Source organism: Cryptomeria japonica, chromosome 11 (genome assembly GCF_030272615.1).
Source record: "Cryptomeria japonica chromosome 11, Sugi_1.0, whole genome shotgun sequence".
Lineage (NCBI taxonomy): Eukaryota > Viridiplantae > Streptophyta > Pinopsida > Cupressales > Cupressaceae > Cryptomeria > Cryptomeria japonica.
Genome location: NC_081415.1, coordinates 301,655,907 through 301,675,369, shown reverse-complemented (window position 1 = coordinate 301,675,369; position 19,463 = coordinate 301,655,907).

The window sequence follows — 19,463 nt, the reverse complement described above, 5'->3', positions numbered from 1 at the left end:
TGCTTGTTTCAGATCTACCCTTCTATTGCAAATTGCCAATTCATATTTGTGCTTTAATTCTGAAAATTAAGTGGTTAAATGTCAAAACCCTAATTTTTAAAACCATCTTGATTCAACCTTTGACTGATAATTTCACTAATCAAAACATCCCCAAATCGGCTGTAACTTTGGATTCCGCAATAAAATCACAATATCTTTCATCCCTGAAAATTTGGAAAAAAGTTGGGAGGACCGTGTGCACCCCGAGAGCCATCGTCCCCGACATTTTTTCCGAAATTTCGAGAGCTAGATCTTACTGTATTTTTCTGCTAAAATCCAGAATTTTGGCTGATTTTATCAATTTTAACACTTTCAAAATTAAAGTCAAAGTTGGTCTAGCGATTGCTTGGATTGAGGCTTCTAATCATTCAAAAATTGTTGAAATTAAAATTCATATCAAGATTGTGTTTCTTACTGTCCTAAATCTGAAAAGTGTGTTAGCATTTGTTTGAAATTTCAGTGCTTTATTCAAATTTTTGCAGTTTGTGACTTTTGAAATTAAGTGTCTAATGGTGACAACTTTGATTTCCACTTTCAAATTTGAATTTTGCATGAAATCGTGTCAACCTTTAAATTTCAAAGCCTGCATTGCTTTCAGTATTCCATCCAAAATCATAAAATTCAAAATTTCAGTTTTCCTCTCTTTTTCAAAATTCAAATTTTGCATTTTTCAACAATCTTGGTAGGGTTCAATTTTGAGATTGCAACTTTAATTTGGCCTAGCTACAGATCGTAAAATCACTCAATTTTTTTAGATTAGCTTTAAAATCATCATAACTTCCATCTCTGAAAATTTCGAAAAAAGTTGCCAAGACCGTGTGCACTCCATTCGCCACGGTCCTAGACATTTTTTCCGAAATTTTGGGAGATTGTCCTGATTGTATTTAACAGCTTAAATCTAGGAGATTGGCTGATTTTATTGAAATTTGCTACCTCTAAAATTCAAAATCTTCTCTCTCTCTCTTTAGTGCATGAGTTTTACAACAATAAGCCCCACTTACACTATTCCCGTTAGACGAAGCCTTAGAATTAAGTCCTTCCAAGGTTTAATTACTGAGGAGATGGAACCTAATTTGAATGGCCTTTTTAATGAGGACATGGGTAATTCCTCTAATCCTCTTAATGATGAAGAAGCTCTCCATGAGGTTTCTGTGGAACAACTTACAAAATTGGATAACCAATTTGATGATTTTCGATAATGGATGTCTCAAGAATACCCCGATAGTGAAGCTCTTTCATTAATTGAGGGTTTGAAACATATGGTTCAAAGTGATAAGAATGAAATTTTCATGGTATTGCACACATTGTGGATTCGAATGTGATGCCTATGAAAAGTTGTGCCGAAACTTTAGGTTATACACAACCTCCTACTCAAGTCAATCATTCTATTCCTTTGACAACTCCTATTGCTAGTATACCTACTTTTACATCAAACATAATGACTACTTCAATACAAGACATTCCTCCTATGATCACGAGTCATGGGGGCAATCCCTCTTCTTCAATCAACCCTCTGCCTTCATTCAATCCAACTTCTTCATTCATTCCTTCAATAAGTGTTCCTATTATATCACCACAAATGAACATGGCACAAGGGGGCAATTCTCATTCCATTCCTCCTTGTAGTGTTCCTCCTTTCCAATCATCTCCTATGACTAACTATCATAGTGTCCCACCACGTTACTCTCTACCTTCTTTCAATAACATAACACCTCCATCACAATCTAACATGTCTAATATGAACTCTTCGACTGAAGCGACCATTAACAATCTTGCACAAACTGTCTCTTCTTTACAGCAACAAATTGCCTCTATGAATCAATCTAAGTTTAGTGTGCCCACATTTGATGTTGCAAGCCCACTTTCTCTTGACATTTTTTGAGCTATCCCCCCTAAACATGTTGAAATTCCGCATTTGGAGCTTTATAATGGTAAGGGTGACCCTCTAAAACATGTTAAGACCTTTCAAACAATATGTACCGATTTTGCTTATGACCAAAGGTTGCTTGCAAAACTGTTTACTAGAACATTAAGAGATAAAGCCCTACAATGGTATTGCTCATTACCTTCCTATTCTATTACTTCTTTTGAACAACTTGCAAATGCTTTTATTCAACAAATTCAAAACAATATAAGTCCTAAAGTTACTTTGATTGATTTAATGCATTGTAAACAAGGTGTTAAAGAAAGAGTGACTGATTTCATTGGTAGATATAAGCATTTGTATGCTCAGATTTCTTTTCCAGTACCTGACAATGATATTCAAAGAATCTTTATTTCTAATTTACAAAAAGATATTAGAGAAAAACTTCTGTTTTCTGAGTTTACTTCTTTCCAACAGTTGTGCGCAACTCTTCACAATTATCAACTGACTGTGAGTCAAATGGAACAAGCAAATCCTATGGCTCTGAGTGATAAGGGTGATAGTAGTCAACAACCATTTGGGAAGTTTAAACCGAACAGAGAGTCCATTAAATTCAATGAAAACATCATCAACAACAATGTGAATGCAGCATCAGGTGTGCCTCCTATTTCTAAGTTTTTCAAGAAAGAAAGAAAGTTTACTCCTTTGAATGAATCATTGCATAGTATTATGAATAAGTTATTGGAACAATATGTGCTTACTCTCCCTCCTATAAGGCAAATAGATCCTGCAAAGATTAATTCACCCTATTTTGATAACAAATCTTTTTGTCAATTTCATCGTCATCTTGGGCATGATACTGAAAAATGTTTTGCTTTAAAGGGTCAAATTCAAGATTTGATTGATAATAATACTATCTCTATTTCTAGTGTGAATGATAAAGGCAACACATCTATAGCTCCTCCTAACCAAAATCTTAAGATTTTTACTGATCCATTGCCTTCTCATACCTCTAATGCGATTGATACTATTGATTCCTCTATCTCACCTGATGATCTTGTGTCTATGACTCCGAATGTGATTAACTTTGTGGAGCAGCAGAAAATCCCTAAAGAACCTTCAATCACATTTGATTCCAGTGAAACTATTAGGGCACCTGATGGTCCTTTATATATAGTTGCAAAAGTTAAGAATACACCTTGCCTTGGAGTGCTTATTGATCCTTCTTGCATGGTTAATGTTATTACTAAATAATTTCTTTTTACTTTGCAATTGAATCAAGTGATCTATGACGAAACAAATGTGGTTGTGAAATTATTTGATGCATTTTCTTCTCCTATAATTGGTTCTATTACATTACCTATTGAGGTCCATAACAAATCCCTTAATGTGAGCTTTGCTATTATTCCATCATTCGAACAATTTCGTGTGAAGCTAGGCTATCCTTGGCTATCTTCCATGAAAGCTATTGCTTCTCCTATTCACAAGTGCTTGAAATTCCCCCATAATGGTAAAGTTGTTACTATCAATCATAGCCTCTTTAAACTTGCTGAAAGAACTTCTAGCGTTCCTATTGATTACTTTTGGCCTAAACAATTCCAATCTCTTCCTCCACGAAGCGATCATCTTTTTAAATCTTATCAAAAGTGGAAAAAAGATATGATCCTATCTCTAAGTGAACCTAGAACACCCAAACTTGATATTCCTATCGTTCTTGAGAAGGAAGTTCTTCCTTTGAAAGATAAAACTAATGTCTTTCCTCAAGAAGATTCCCAACCCATCCCTATGAATGTGATTATGACTATATCTAATAAAATTCCTAAAGGCAGACCTATACCTCCTCGTCATGATGGGCTTGGTCTCCTTCCTAAACCAAATATTCCTCCCTTATATGGAGCAGTTCCTCCTCCTTCCTCTTATAGAGAGAAGAGACCTTCCTCTTCTCCTATTATTCAACCTAAGAGACCACAACCTAAACACCCAAGTGATAAGGATGAGAACATTCCTCCTCCTCAATCTTCTCAGCTTCCTACTAAGACTAGACGAAATCGTTCTGCACGTGAACACTGATGAAAGCGTCGTCTTAGAGCTCAGGCAGCTGCTTCTCAAACTTGGCAATCCCCAAAAACACCTTCAGCCAGTATTATTCCATTTTCTCCTCAGCCGACGATTGAGCCGAAATCTCCTAAACATAAGATGCATGATGGTCTTGATCCTGTGCGAGTTAAAGATCCTATTTTTATAAATCTTGATGATGATATTGATGAAAATGTTACTTCTGTTCATTCTGATAGTGAATATGAAAATGTTGATGTTGATAACCATTTATCTAACAAATTTTCTAAAGCACTTATCCTAGCTCCTAGACAAGAACAACGTGGCTTGGAACATGAACATAGCCCTTGTTTGGATCTTGTGATAGCTCCATCTGCTGTGTTGGATGTTCCTCCTCTAGCATGTTTCCTACCTTCCCGAAATATTGATCAGCAAGATCGGGGGGTAGATGACATGCTAGACTAGTTTCATTAGCATAGCAGATTCTCTCCTCCTCTCTTGATCTCTTTTGTTACTTCTTCTACGTGTTATTCTCATTCTTCTATTTGTTGTCCTTAGTGTTGTCTACTTGAGGACGATGCAAAGAATTGAGATCTCTTTTGGTCTCTCTCATGTTGACTCAAAAGACACATGTGTTCCCTTCTTCTAGGTAACCTTCCTTGATTGGGGAATGAAGAACAATTATGCATACATACATATGATATACATGAATTATCATACATCATACTGACCCCGAGGAAAGCGAAGTCACCTTGTGCTTTGTGTTTTGTGTCTATTATCCTTGGGCTTATCTCACACTTGGGGGCTAAATCCTTGTGGTAACGTGCTCCTTTCTCATTTCTTATATGTATCACTACCTTAAAGCAATCACCCCCGGTGAGGCATGTGCGATCACTTTAATGTAGGGGGGCATACATCCCGTTCATATATTTTCAAGATACTTGAAAATTTCTTGACAAATTTAGCTTTGCCTCAAAAATTTTTGATATCTTTCTTGCATGACTCATAGTGAGGGAACCTTACTACCGACAGTCATGGTTCTCCCTCATGATCTTCCCTTTTACTTTGTCAATCGAAGTCGTAAGATCCTTAGTCCACTGGGGGCTTGGTGTATCTTGCCTCCTTGACGTGGTGAAAGTTTTTCAATGTTGTTTCCTTGTACTTTACCGGAAGTATGAGCGTACGCTTATACTTCCGCTAAAGTGGGGGCTAAATGTAGCATCCTAAAATTGTGACACTTGCAATTTTGACTGCATTTGGGTCTTCACGATGGCGATGCAACGTTAAACCTGAATGGAGACCCCGAAACCTGCTTGTGGCACCAAAAACTGCATTTTTCTGCACCCTGGCCTGATCCCTCCTTGCACCCTACTATCCCGGGAGGTGGGACCATGGCGCCCAGCGCCCTGGTCCCCCAGGACCATGGTGTCCAGCGCCTTGGTCCTTGGCCCTATTTTGGGCCCGGTCTCTTTTGGGCATCAGGTCTTTAAGTTTGCAATTCGGGAAATAATGTTTCTAGGTTGGCCTAAGGTCAGAAAAATCAGTCTATCAGCCCTAATTGACAAGTATATAAACTACTTTCCCTCTCCTAGAAAGGGAGAGAAAAAAAGGAGGACATATGGGAGCAAGGCGCGAAAGCGATATTCAAACATTCAAGCATTCAAGCATTCCTTCAAGAAATTGAGCATTCTAAGTCTCCATTCAAGGCTAGGTGTTGCATTCAAGACAAGGATTCAACCATTGAAGAGGAGATCACTTACAACACATACAACATACTACATACATTACACCTTCACATGTAAGAATGCAAACATTCTTACAACAAGGTTGCAGGTACGCGGCTATAATTGAAGATCTGGAGTCCTTGTGCAGAGACGAACAGATCCACCTTCGTTTCGCGGATTTTTCGGAGGACCGTGTGCATGCCGGGTGCCATCGTCCCGTCAACTTTCGCTCAAATTTGCAGAACAATACAGTCTTGACATTTTACTGCTAATTCCAGGTCTGCAGCTTCATCCTGTATCCCTATCTCTATTTATAAGCGAATCTTTCCTATTTTACATGCATTCTTAGTTCAATCATCCTATCTACATTTCTTTACAAAAGAGGGTATCCTTGATGACTCAACCCTTGAAACTCATTTAGAATCCAATTCTGCATTGTGGGATTGGATCTTGTGGGTTTCAACCCCTCTTTTGAATGTAAAGTCCCTCCTAAGTGAAAACCATCAACCCTAGTGACCTCCCTTCTCTCTCCTCGGAGTTGGGGAGGGGAGAACGACTAGGGTTCGATTTTTCCGCTTTACAGTTTTTATGTGCAACATAGGCAAGAAATAATCTTATAGCTTCAATCCTAGCTACAAGTGCAAAAGTTTCAACATAATCAATTCCTTCCTTCTGAGAATATCCTTTACAAACCAATCTATCTTTATTCCTTACAACTTGTCCATCTTCATTTAATTTATTCCTAAATACCCATTTAGTTCCAATAACTTTCTTATTTTTAGGCTGGGAAAATAAAGTCCATGTGTTATTCTTCTCAATCTGATCTAATTCTTCTTCCATAGCTTTCATCCAACATTCATCTTTACATGCTTCAATTATTGATACTGGTTCAACTTGAGACATTAAATATACCTCATTAGCTACTAATCTCCTTCTAGTCATCACTCCATTGTTTTTATCCCCAATGATCTAATATTTTGAATGATTCATCCTTACATATCTAGGAGTCTTCTGATTTTCTATTCCTCTTCCTGGTTTTTCAGTTACTATTGAATTTTCTGATACTATCGGAGTAACTGTTTTAACATTCTATTCTGGTAAAGGTATTATTGGTTTAGTTATGATCATTTCCACTGCTGGTTCTTGCTTATAAACTCTGATTTGACTTGTATTCAGCTCATCCACCTTGACATTAGCGCTCTCTACAATTCTTTGCAATCTCTTGTTATAACATCTATATGCTTTTCTTTCATTAGAATAACCAATAAATATTCCTTCATCACATCTAAGATCAAATTTTCCAATGAGATCATCTCTCCTAATATAACATTTACTACCAAAGATTCTGAAATACTTAATTGTAGGTGTATTGCCAAACCATAATTCAGAAGGTGTCTTACTGGTTTCTCCTTTGATATGTACTCTGTTGAATGTATAGACTGTTGTGCTCACTGCTTCTCTCCAGTAGATATGAGGTAGATTAGCTTCCATCATCATTGTTCTAGCAGCATCCAAGATAGTTTTGTTCTTCCTTTCCACAACTCCATTTTGTCGAGGTATCCGGAGAGCAGATAATTGTCTCCTTATGCCATGCTTCTCACAAAAGTTGTTAAACTCACTGGATGTGAATTCTCCACCATGATCTGACCTTAAACATTTAATCTTCAATGTTGTCTGTGTCTCAACTTTAGCCTTAAAGATTTTAAACTTTTCAAAAGCCTCGGATTTCTCCCTTAGAAAAGTAACCCACATCATTCTAGAATAATCATCAATGATTAGCATAAAATATCTATCACCTTGAAAACTTTTAACTCTAGCAGGGCCACACAAATAAGTATGAATAAGATCAAGAACATCATTATATTTGTCCCGTATACTCTTAAAAGAGATCCTAACCTATTTTCCCATTTGACATTCCTTACATACTGGATTATAGGGCTTCACAATCTTAGGTATATCTCTAACTACCTTAGTTGAACTGATCTTTACAATGCAATCAAATTCACATGACATAGCCTTTTATGCCATAGCCAACTCTCATCAATTTGTGCAATCAAACATGTCTTCTCACCGGAATTCAAATAAAATATATTACCTTTTGTCTAAGTACTGGTTGCAATCTGCAAATTTGATCTATTAATGATTTTGTATTTTCCATCCTTGGATTGTAATTGAAATCCCTTATCCACAAATTGACCTACACTCAAAAGATCATGCCTTAAACCTTCAACATAATAAACATTATCAGTATTGTGCTTACCATCTAATTATATAGTTCCTTTTCCCTTGATCATACATGCTTTTTCATCTCCAAATCTAACTAGACCGCCATCAAATTCTTGCAAAGATAGAAACCTCCTTTTATCTCCAGTCATATGATGTGAACATCCACTGTCAATTACCCATTCATCCTTATCTTCAATTTTAGCAACAAGTGCCTTATCTTGAGGTACATTCTCTTCCAGTGCCAAAGCATCTTCTTGGATAGCCAGGAACACCCATTCCTTTCCATTGCCGGAACCACTAGCAGAGTCTTGTGTAGGTTCATCATCAAAATCAGTCACACCTTTCTCATCCGCTATGTAGCATGTTTTGTCTCTGTTTTTCCTATACTTATACTTTTTTTGATATCTAGGGTTAGGCTTAAAAGATATTATAGCTCTCTCTTCAAATCTTGAAATCCTTTCAGGATATCTAGATGCAAAATGACCTATCTTATTACATGCAAAACATTTAAAAGGTGCTTTTCCTTCATACTTCCTACCGGTCCTTTAGGTACTCTTATAGAAAATAGGGCTTCAAGTTGCTCAAATTATTCATCTTCTCTCTTCATATCATCCAATTCCCTTACATATAAATCTTTCCAATCTTTCTTGTCGATTGATGATGTAGATGCATGAAAAACAGGTTCAAACTTCAGAGCTCTAGAGGGTCCAAATTCTTCGAGATCAAAAGTAGATAATTTACCAACCAAGGTATCTCTATTGATAGAGGTATTAGCCATTGTTCTCAATTCATTAATTGCAGTAGCCTTCATCTTATAAGCCAATGGTAAAGCTCTCAGAACTTTAGAAACTATCTCATCTTCACTTAGAGTTCCACCACAACATTGAATTCCCATAAAAATCTCATTTACCCTTTCCATGAATGCAATAATCCTTTCATCTTCTTCCATCTTCAAGTTTTCATATCTCACCTGGTAACCATCAATTTTATCAATCTTAACAGTAGGGTCACCTTCATTAAGAGTCTCCAACTTGTCCCATACAACCTTTGCAGATGATTTGTCAGTTAATCCCATTATTTGCTAATCAGAAAGTGCACACAAGAGGTCTTCTCTTGCTCTACAATCATTCTCAAGCTCCTTATCCAAGTTTGTCAGAGGAGGATTACCGGATGCTAGATTATAAGGTGTAAGACCATTCTTTGTGATCTCCCAAATCTCCTTACCAAGACATCTCAGATGAGTCTCCATTCGAATCTTCCATACTCTGTAATTTTATTCCATTAAGCCTAGGAATATCTCTTTGAAAGATAGCAGTAGATGAACTAGATGAACTTGAACTGTTAGCCTCCATAGGATCTTCCTCAAGTGGCTAAGCTTTTGCAGAGAGGACCAAAACTTTGATACCAATTGTTAGACAATTCAAATAATTTGGTGACAATTGATTCACCCCCCCTCTCAGTTGTATTCCGATTATTTGAACTGTCTAACACACCACGACAACTGCAACAACTTAGATCATCATCATCTCTCTACCAGAGCTCAAGAACATCAACATAACTGACTGTCAACCTAAAAAAATTTCTTGTGGATTTCTAAATCATGAACTAGTTAAACTAAGGACACACATCAACATCTAGAATACGTCCCATACATCTGCAACTAAAGATATAGAAATTCAGGAGAAATACATAGCACAAACCAGAATACCAAATAACACAAACAACTGAATAAAATCCTCAATATTGGATCTCATAAATTTATCAAAACATCATGTAGACCTCTACAAATGGGAATGAACCATCTATATACAACATACCAGAAAGCCTTTAATCTGCATCAACTCATCTATAAAACAAACTCATCCAACCAAACTACAACACTGGAATATGGAAGAATATATTGTCACCCCTTTGGCATTGATGGAAACATATGAATGTAAAAAACAATCAATGCAAAGAAAGAAATCAACTCACAACAATCTCCCTCAAAATCACAAGGATCAACTCCCCTAGAGAAAAAAAATCAAATCACAAATCTCAAAATGCTCTACTCTCCCAGAGAGTTTTTCAAATGCTCCTCTCACCCTTTGACATCAATTATAAAGGATCAGGAATCAAGATTCTCTATACATCTGAACCATTGAACACCAACACTGATTGCTCCCCCTGAGTAGCAGCCTCACTCATCAATCTAGATCACAAAATATCTCTATAAAGTTCACTGAACTGATGCAAATCCATGCATCTTAGTTCTCATCAGAAGGGGAAATCACCCCTAACTTCTCTCAGAGATACTCAAAAGTATCTTTAGGCAAAGGCTTCATAAAAATATCTGCAATCTGTTCTTTTGTAGATACATACTCCAATTTGACTTATTTCTCATTCACCTTCTCTCTCAAGAAATGAAACTTGATTGATATATGCTTTGTTTTAGAATGCAACACCAGATTCTTTTAAATATTGATAACACTTGAATTATCACAATATATAGAAATAGGCTCATCATAAATAACTATTATATCCTTCAACATCTGCTTCATCCAAATTACCTGAATATAATTGCTAGCAACAACAATGTATTTAGCCTCTACAGTAGATAAAGAAATAATATTATGCTTTTTACTTGCCTAAGAGACCAACTTCTTACCCATAAAGAATGCACCACAAGTAGTACTCTTTTGGTCATCAACATCACCTGCCCAATAAGCATCTGTAAAAGCACTCAAGGTAAAGTTATCATTCTTAGAATACCACAAACCAAAATCAACTGCCTCTTTCAAATATCTGAATATCCTTTTTATAGCAATACCAACTTCAATTCTAGTTATCGGAAAAAAGTTTCCTAATTCACCATGTTCATTCAACTAATTCTGGAATACCCATTTAGTTCCAATTACATTTTTATCCTTGGGTCTAGGAACAAGAATCCATGTATCATTTTTCTCAATCTGATTCAATTCTTCTTCCATAGATTTAATCCAATTTTCATCTTTACATGCTTCATCAACATTTTTAGGCTCAATTTAGAAATCAAACAAATTTCTTCAGCAAGTCTTCTCCTAGTCATTACACCTTTATTCTTATCACCAATAATATGATTTTCTAAATGATTCAACCTCACATACCTGAGATTTTTAGGATTTTCTTGAATTTTAGGTTTTTGAACTCTTTCTTCTTCATTAACATCTGCACCTTCATTCTCAGGCTTTTTCAGAGCAATCTGAACTTGACTTAGTGTCTGAACTTTCTTTCCTTTATCTGAACTAGTATCTTGATCATCAAAATCATATGCGCAAGGTTTGATATATCTTACATTACCTTCATAAACCTTCACATTAGCACTTTCAATAATCTTCCTCAATCTTTTATTATAACAGTAGTAGGCCTTACTTTTAGTAGAGTAACCAAGAAAGATTCCTTCATCACATCTAGCATCAAACTTTACAAGATCTTCATCTCTTTTGATATAGAATTTACTACCAAACATTGTAAACTATATAACAGTAGGAGGATGACCAAACCATAACTCATAAGGAGTCTTACCAGTATCACCTTTGATATTTAACCAGTCAAGAGTGTATACAATAGTACTCAAATTCTCTCAAAAACACATGTTAAACATTTCCTTCATTCATCATGGTTCTAGTAGCTTCTTGAACTATTATACTCTTTCTTTCCACAACACCATTCTGTTGTGGTGTCCTAGGAGCAGAGAACTGTCTCTTAACTCCATGCTCTTCACAATATGTATTAAACTCACTGGAAGTGAATTCTCCATCTTTGTGAGATCTCAAACATTTCAACTTCAATCCAGTCTCAGTTTCAACTCTAGGTTTGAAAATCTTGAACTTTTCCAACACTTTAGACTTCTCCCTTAATAAGGTAACCCGCATCATTCTTGAATAATCATCAATTGGCAACATGAAATACCTGCCACCCTACAAGATTCTGACTCTAGATGGACCACATAGACCAATATGCCCAAGATCAAACAATTCATTAGAATTATACTATTTTATATTATAAGTAACTCTTGTCTGCTTCCCTAATTGACATTCCTTAAATACAAGATTAGAAGGCTTTATTAACTTCGGTAGATCTCTCACTACTTGAGTAGAACTTATCTTAACTATGCAATCAAAATTTATATGACACATCCTTTTATTCCATAACCAACTTTCATTAATCTAAGCAATCAAACAAATTTTACCACCAGCATTCAAGTGAAAGATATTACCTTTAGTCTTTGTCCCTGATGCAATCTTAGTTCCGGAGCTATTCAAGATCTCACATTTTCCATTCTTGAATTGCAAGTTATATCCCTTATCAAACATCTGACCAAAACTCAGATGATTATGCTTTAAACCTTCAACATACAACACATCATTAGTATTGTGCTTACCATCAAGAGAAATAGAGCCTCTACCATGGATTACACAAGCTTTGTTATCACCAAATCTTACTATACCACCATCATACTTTTCAAAGTTTAAAATTTACTCTTATCACGTGTCATATGATGAGAGCAACCACTATCAATTACCCATTCATATTTCTCCTCAACTTTAGTAGCTAAAGCTTTCTTCTCATTAATGCAACTTGTAGAATTTGGAGTTACAGGATCTTCCTTGATAGCAATGAACAAAAATTCATCTCCTGAATTTCCCTTATTAGAATCATCATCTATTACACCTTCATCAGTAACATAATAACACTTCTTTTTATATTTAGGCTTATATGGCTTGAATCGCTTCTTAGGATTTCTATCTCTTTCCAAACACCTTGATGCAAAATGTCCCATCTTATTGCATGAAAAACACTTAAGAGGTAACTTTCCTTCATACTTATTGACACCTTTAGGCAATCTTCAAGTAATAAGTGCTTCAATATCCTCAAGCTCTCTTTCTTCATCTTCCATCTCTTTCGTCTCTTTCTCATATCTTGATACTCTTGTATAAATTTCTCTCGGAACATATCTCTACTTCTCGGAAACATTATCTTTGAATGCACATTTAGTCTTGGGAAGAGAGTCTCTAGACTCACTCAACTCAAAAGTAACAAGCTTACCAATCAACATGTCTCTTTTCATATTTGTCACAGTCCAAATCTCATCAATAGCAGTAGCTTTATGTTTGTAAGTAGGAGGAAAGGATCTCAACAATCTAGCAACAATCTCATATTCTTCTAAAACTCAACCAACATATTTGATTCCACATACAAGCTCATTCACTTTTTGTATAAAAGAAGTAATGTTCTCATGTTCACTCATCTTCAAGTTCTCATATTTACCCTTCAATCTCTGCAACTTAGAAATCTTCACATGACTGTCACCTTCATGCAAGGTCTCTAATTTTATCTAGATCTCATGAGTAGTCTCTAAGTCCATCACATTAGTCATCTTAGAATCTGATCATACACTCAACAATTCTTCCTTAGCTCTAATATTGTATTCTGCTTCCTTTATCTCATCCAGAGTAGTAGGACCATTGTAAGGAGCATTATATACATTCTTAGTAATCTTCTAGTACTCTTCTCCAATGCATCTTAAATGACATTGCATCTGGCTTTTCTGGAGAGAGTAGTTCATTCCATCAAATCTCGAACTATCCTTCTTAAAAGAAAAGTTTACCATCCCCAATCTCCTCAAGTAGTCAAGCTTCTTTTGGAGGATCTAGCTCTAATACCAATTGTTGGCAATAATGCAACAAATTGAAAGTTGGGGGGGGGGGGGAATGAATCAGTTTGCACAAAAAAAATTTGCACCTTAAACCACAAATCAGATCTAATAATCAATAGTTAAAGCATGAAATGACACTGTTGGCAAATGCACACTCCAATGAGAAATTGTAGGTGATTGAAGGTATTGTCATTGATGGAAACCTTACAGTCCTATGGCACTGGCAGGCACCAACACCGACACCGGCAAAGATGTTTACCGACACTCCAGCCGACAGGATTTTATTTTGTATTTAATTGTAAAATCTTTTTTGTAAAGCCGACAAGGAAAATTGTAAAAGGAATCATATAAGTATGAGATCTTATAGATCATTTAAGAATGTAGTGGATGTATGGAATGTAATAGGCATATGCGAATATTAAGGCAGATTGTGGAATAAGGTTTATGGAAGTTGTATGAGCTTAAACCGGTACTAAACCTGGCATAGCAGATGTTGAACCGAAGTAGTACATGAGATTGGATTTACATAATCCATTTTTGTAAGTTAGTGAGACTTCCCTTTTGTATTTAAGTAGTGAACTTTAGGCAGTTGGCCTTCCTGCATGTGCGGGCCCCTATTGTAAGTAATATTCACTTATTGGCTAGTGTGCGAATATTGTGGGTCATAAATCCCACTAAGGTTTTTCCCACACCGGGTTTCCTCATTAAAAATATTGTGTTATGATGTGCTTTCTATGTTGTGGTTATTGATCTTATTTACTGCATTATTTCTAGTTTATCAGTACACTGTTTTGGCATGCAATTCATTTAATAAGTTAAGAAAATCCACACACCGGTTAGATACTGATTCACCCTCCCTCTCAGTATCTTTGGGAATCCTAACAATTGGTATCAAAGCGTGGTCCTCTATTTTCAAAATCCTAACAGCTTGAGGAAGATTCTGACACCGGTACAGATGGAAAACTTGAGAAAGCAATTGGAAACAACTCTTGCAAATTATGATGCAGAAAAGTTGAAGAATATGAAACTTGAAGATGATCTGAAGGTTGCACAGGAAATCATTCAAGGACTTCAAGAAAATCTCACTATTGCTAGGAACAAAAGAAGAGAAATTCATGAGAAGATACAAAGTGATGATGATGAAAAAGAAACTCTTAATGATCTTGTAAGTAAGATGAAGCAGGAAAACATGGCCTTGAGGAATGAGATGCAAGATATGACTATGAGGTTTTGTAAAGACACTGAAGACCGAAAGAAGAATAAAGAAGACTTGACTAGGAGAATCAATGATGTTGGAAATGAAAATCTAAGATTCAGTCATGAAAATGATATGTTGAAGATAGATATAATTCACTTGGAGCATGATAAAACTAAACTCATGAGACAGAAAGATTTCTTAGAAAATGAGTTGGCTACTGCAAATCAACACAAGGAGAAATTCAAGAAAAGTTAAGAGGAACTTGATGACATGTTGAAAAATCAGAAACCTAATGGAGATACTAATGGTATTGGCTTTGAAGTTGGTGAAAGCTCTGGTATTGCAAACAATCATGATCACAGTAAATGGATAAGACAACCTAATGCCTACAAATTCAATGGAAAATGCTTTAACTGTAACAAGTATGGTCATAGAGAAAATCAATGTAGATCTAGAAATTATCAAAACACCAATGCACCCACCGGTCAATGTTCTAAATGCAACAAAGTTGGTCATAATTCAGAAAATTGCAGAATGAATGTAAGATGTTATGTTTTTAGAAGATTTGGACACTTATCTAATCAATGCAGAACACATACCGACATAGGATATGGAAAAGCTATTCAGAAAAATAATGTGACTTGTTATGCTTGTAACAAGATTGGACATATTGCAAAATTCTATAGTAGGCATCACCGACAAATAACAAAGGACCTAGTTTGAAAGGTAAAGAGAAGGTTGAAGAGGTAAAACAAGAATTCTCAAAAAAATGGATTAGAAAGTCAGATCAAAATGTTAATGAAGTTATTCCTTCACTGGTGGAACAAAGCATCACTCCACCGGCAGGAGATTCTTCATCTAACTGAAAAGAACCTTTTTGGGGGTATGACAACAAATTGAAAAACATGCTAATTTACCCTTGGTTGATGGTGAGAAGTTGAAATACTTCTTTATTGGCAGATATGTTAAGTTTCACTTAACCGATAAGCATTTAATGTGGTAGTTGAAGGAAATGACATTATAAAGGAAGTGTTTTGGTTCTTTTTCATTCACCGAGCATTCAAATTTCCTTAAGAGCACAAAAATCCCGAGCGAAGGCATCCATAGTGAGAATTGAAGCAAATCATTCAAGCATTCAAACCTAAAGGAAAATTATGGTATTTATATAATGGCTTCCTCCTCTGCACCTAAATTCATTGCAAACCCTACTGTAATTGAAGTGATTAAATGCCCTAGGCCCGTATTTAAAATTATTCCCAAAATTGCGAAGAAAGATGATACCCTAGGAGCATTTTCAAAAATACCCAAAGGAGTTGCTTATGCTGAGGATCCTAGAATTTACATACATTGTCATATTGAAGAACTAGGAGCTGAAGAGATTATGAACATGTCTAGAACTGTAATATGTGATGAAAGTGGAAATGTGAAACCAGAACATAAGATAGTTGAAACCCTAGGTTTTGTGGAGATTCTTAGTATCCCTAATTTTCCAAAGGATCTTATAAGGATTGTGTTAAGCAGAGTACATGGGGAGTTCTTTTGGTTGGATTCCATTCACAAGATAACAAAAGAAGTAGTTAGGGTAGTGATAGGCTTACCTTCCACCGGTAGAAGGTCTGACAAAACTAAAAAGGTCTGACAAAACTAAAAAGGTTCCAAATGACACTTGAATGACCCTAACTGACACAACCTTTGATAAGAGATCCTTGAGAGTTAATGATGTAAAGGATATCAATGTAAAATTCATTAGCATGATTCTTGGATAAAACGTTACACATGCCAATAGATTAAACTCTCTTTCTAGCTTATGTATCAAAAGTGCTTATGACATGGTAAACAACAATACAAAGATTGACATATGCAAATGGTTAAAAGATGAGCTAATAGACAATCTGAAGAAAATCAAAGGGGACAAGAAAGGGACATTCAGATTTGGCAACTTACTTGTATGCTTACTCCTATATATCACCAAGGAAGTTCCCGGTATTGGTAGAAAGGATTTTGGATTTGACATACTGGTAGGAAAATAACTTCTAGATATTTTAAACAACATGGGAGATTATAGGGAGAAGAACATAAATGAACATTTTTAGGCACTGAAGCCTAGGATGAAAACTAGGATAAGGCTATCTCAAGCTATAGTTGATAAATATCAAAAGGAGATATGCTTTGTGATAAAGAAAGATGAAATCTGGATGGAGGCAGTGGTTCTGAGGACAGTTTGGGTTACAGAAATGGGATATGAAGCTGATGAGAACATAATAAAAACTTATGCAAAATCACTTCTAGAAGCCCCTAAAGAACCAATAGAAGAAGTATTTGGAAATGCAGAAACAATTGAAAGAAAAGTTCAATCACAGAAAAGAATAAAGAAAACTGAACAAACAGTTAGAAAAGGAATAAGGCAAGCAAAAGCAATCAAGGAAGACATATTGAACAAAACTCATATTAAGGAGAGCGACTTAGAAGGATTACAACTGGAAACACATCTTTCACTGGTTGGTACCTCCTCTGACAGTAAAATACCCACAGAGTTTCAAAGGGTAGTAAGAAAAAGAAAACCTTCACCGGTACCCGCTCCTACATCTAAGAGAACAAGACAAAAACAACAGGCAGTTAGGCCTTCGGCAAAGAAAATGACTCCAAGAAAGAAGAAAGTAAAATAAGTTGTTCCTCCACTTGACAATCTTCTACATGAAATAACTAAAGATGGTAACTTATCGAACATTAGCAAGTTGTATAACACATTTTCAAATGAAGAAAAAGAAAGCATAGAAAATAGTGTTATCCTACACTTGGATATCTACAAGAAATTTTTGATTGAGGTTGTAGATGATTTACCCAATGACTTGTATAGAAGTTTAGAAGCAAGAAGAGTAGAAATTGTTGAACTAGATAAAAAGATGAAGATAGAAAAACTACTTGTAGTTCACCCAATGAATTCAACACAAGAGATTGATGAATTAATAAGTGAGACAAACTAGACAGTCTTTTCAACTGGTCACTGGCATGTAGCATTAATGGCTGACAGAGTTAATGAGATATCAGAAGAAACAACAGACAAGTAGGATATATTCTTTGTTGAAAAAGAAAAACAAGAAGATCTTAAACAACCACCAAAGACTTTTAAAGTCTATCAAAAAGAAAAGGATAAAGGTAAAGGTAAGGTAGGTGGACCTCTGAGCATAAAGATAACAGATGACTTGGCCCCACCTCCTTCTGATACTCCACCGGCATAAACTGTTGATACACCATCGGTAACAGATAATGTTGAGAGTATGGAGATAACACACAAGGACACAAATACTAATTGAGAGGTGTTGTTTACAATGAATATTGACACACAGGAAGTTAACATTGTGGTGGATAAGGAGACAACTAAGAAGAGAGATGTGGCAACTGAGCCACTGGTAGAAGACATTACAGTTGAGATAAATGTTAAGGACACAGTTGGCAATATTGAAATTGGGGTTGAACAACAAAATGAACAATTAACTAACCCCCTAGATACAGGAAAGGAAGATACCACTGGTGTACATACTGATGTATCTACTAAGTAACTGACAACTGATAGTACTGACAAATCTGTTGAGATACCGGCTATAGACAATTCAGAGGTAAACACAAAGAAATAGGTAGAAAACACAGAGTCTCAATCATAGAAATCAACAGTGGAAAGTTCTGAAAAATAGACTGAGGTACACACTGAGAAATTAGATGAGAAGAAGGATGAGGTAAATGTTAATGCAGAGACTGTGCCACCGATAACAACTGAGAAACCTAAACCCTTGCTAGTAGAAATGCAGACTCAAACTGACCTACCAGAGGTCACCATAAGCAAAGAGTTTCCTCACATCGGCAGATTACAGATCGTTAAGGTAGTTGGTCAATCATCTAGTTCTTCACTGACAGAATTCCGGCCAACCAATGTAATAGAGGTATTGCTTGATTCAATTAAGAAAATAACTGACTGCAATGCACTTGCATATAAGGCAATTGATGACACCATACCAATTTTGAAGATGATTGCACCCAAGTGTAACATAGAAAACAAAGATTCTTTAAGTCAATTAGACACATTGTTTAAGTACATAACCGACAACCTACTAACAATTGATCAGATCAATGAGGAGACTTTTAGAGAGAAAATAAATAAAGAGAAGGAAAAATTCATTGAGGAAACAACAAACAAGACTAAGGAACATATTGATACATTATTACCGACACTAGGAAAGACAATTTTGGACTTCAAGAAATTGTATAGAGATACATGTAAGACAAACATTTTGACAGAAGATATAGATACCAAGATCAGCAAAGCACAAAAGGAAATCAATAATATTGCTGATAATTTAATAGGTTCATCAGACTCCATATCGGTAGTAGAATAGGAAATTACCGGCTATGAAGAGAAAATTGAAAAACTTGAAAAAGATAAGGAGAGATTCAAGTTTAAGGCAAAAGAACTGAAATGCAGACTAGGTCCTAAACTAGATATCCTCATCTCTTTGAGAAAAGAGATTTCTGAGGCTCTTGTTCCAGGACTTAAGACACCGAAAGAGAAAATGCACATACTCACCGGTATAATCCAAAGGATAGAAGAAGCACTAAAGGATAGTAAGAGGTTCTATAACAACCTAAATTTTGCATTAGCAGATCTGTATTAGATTGTAACCAACC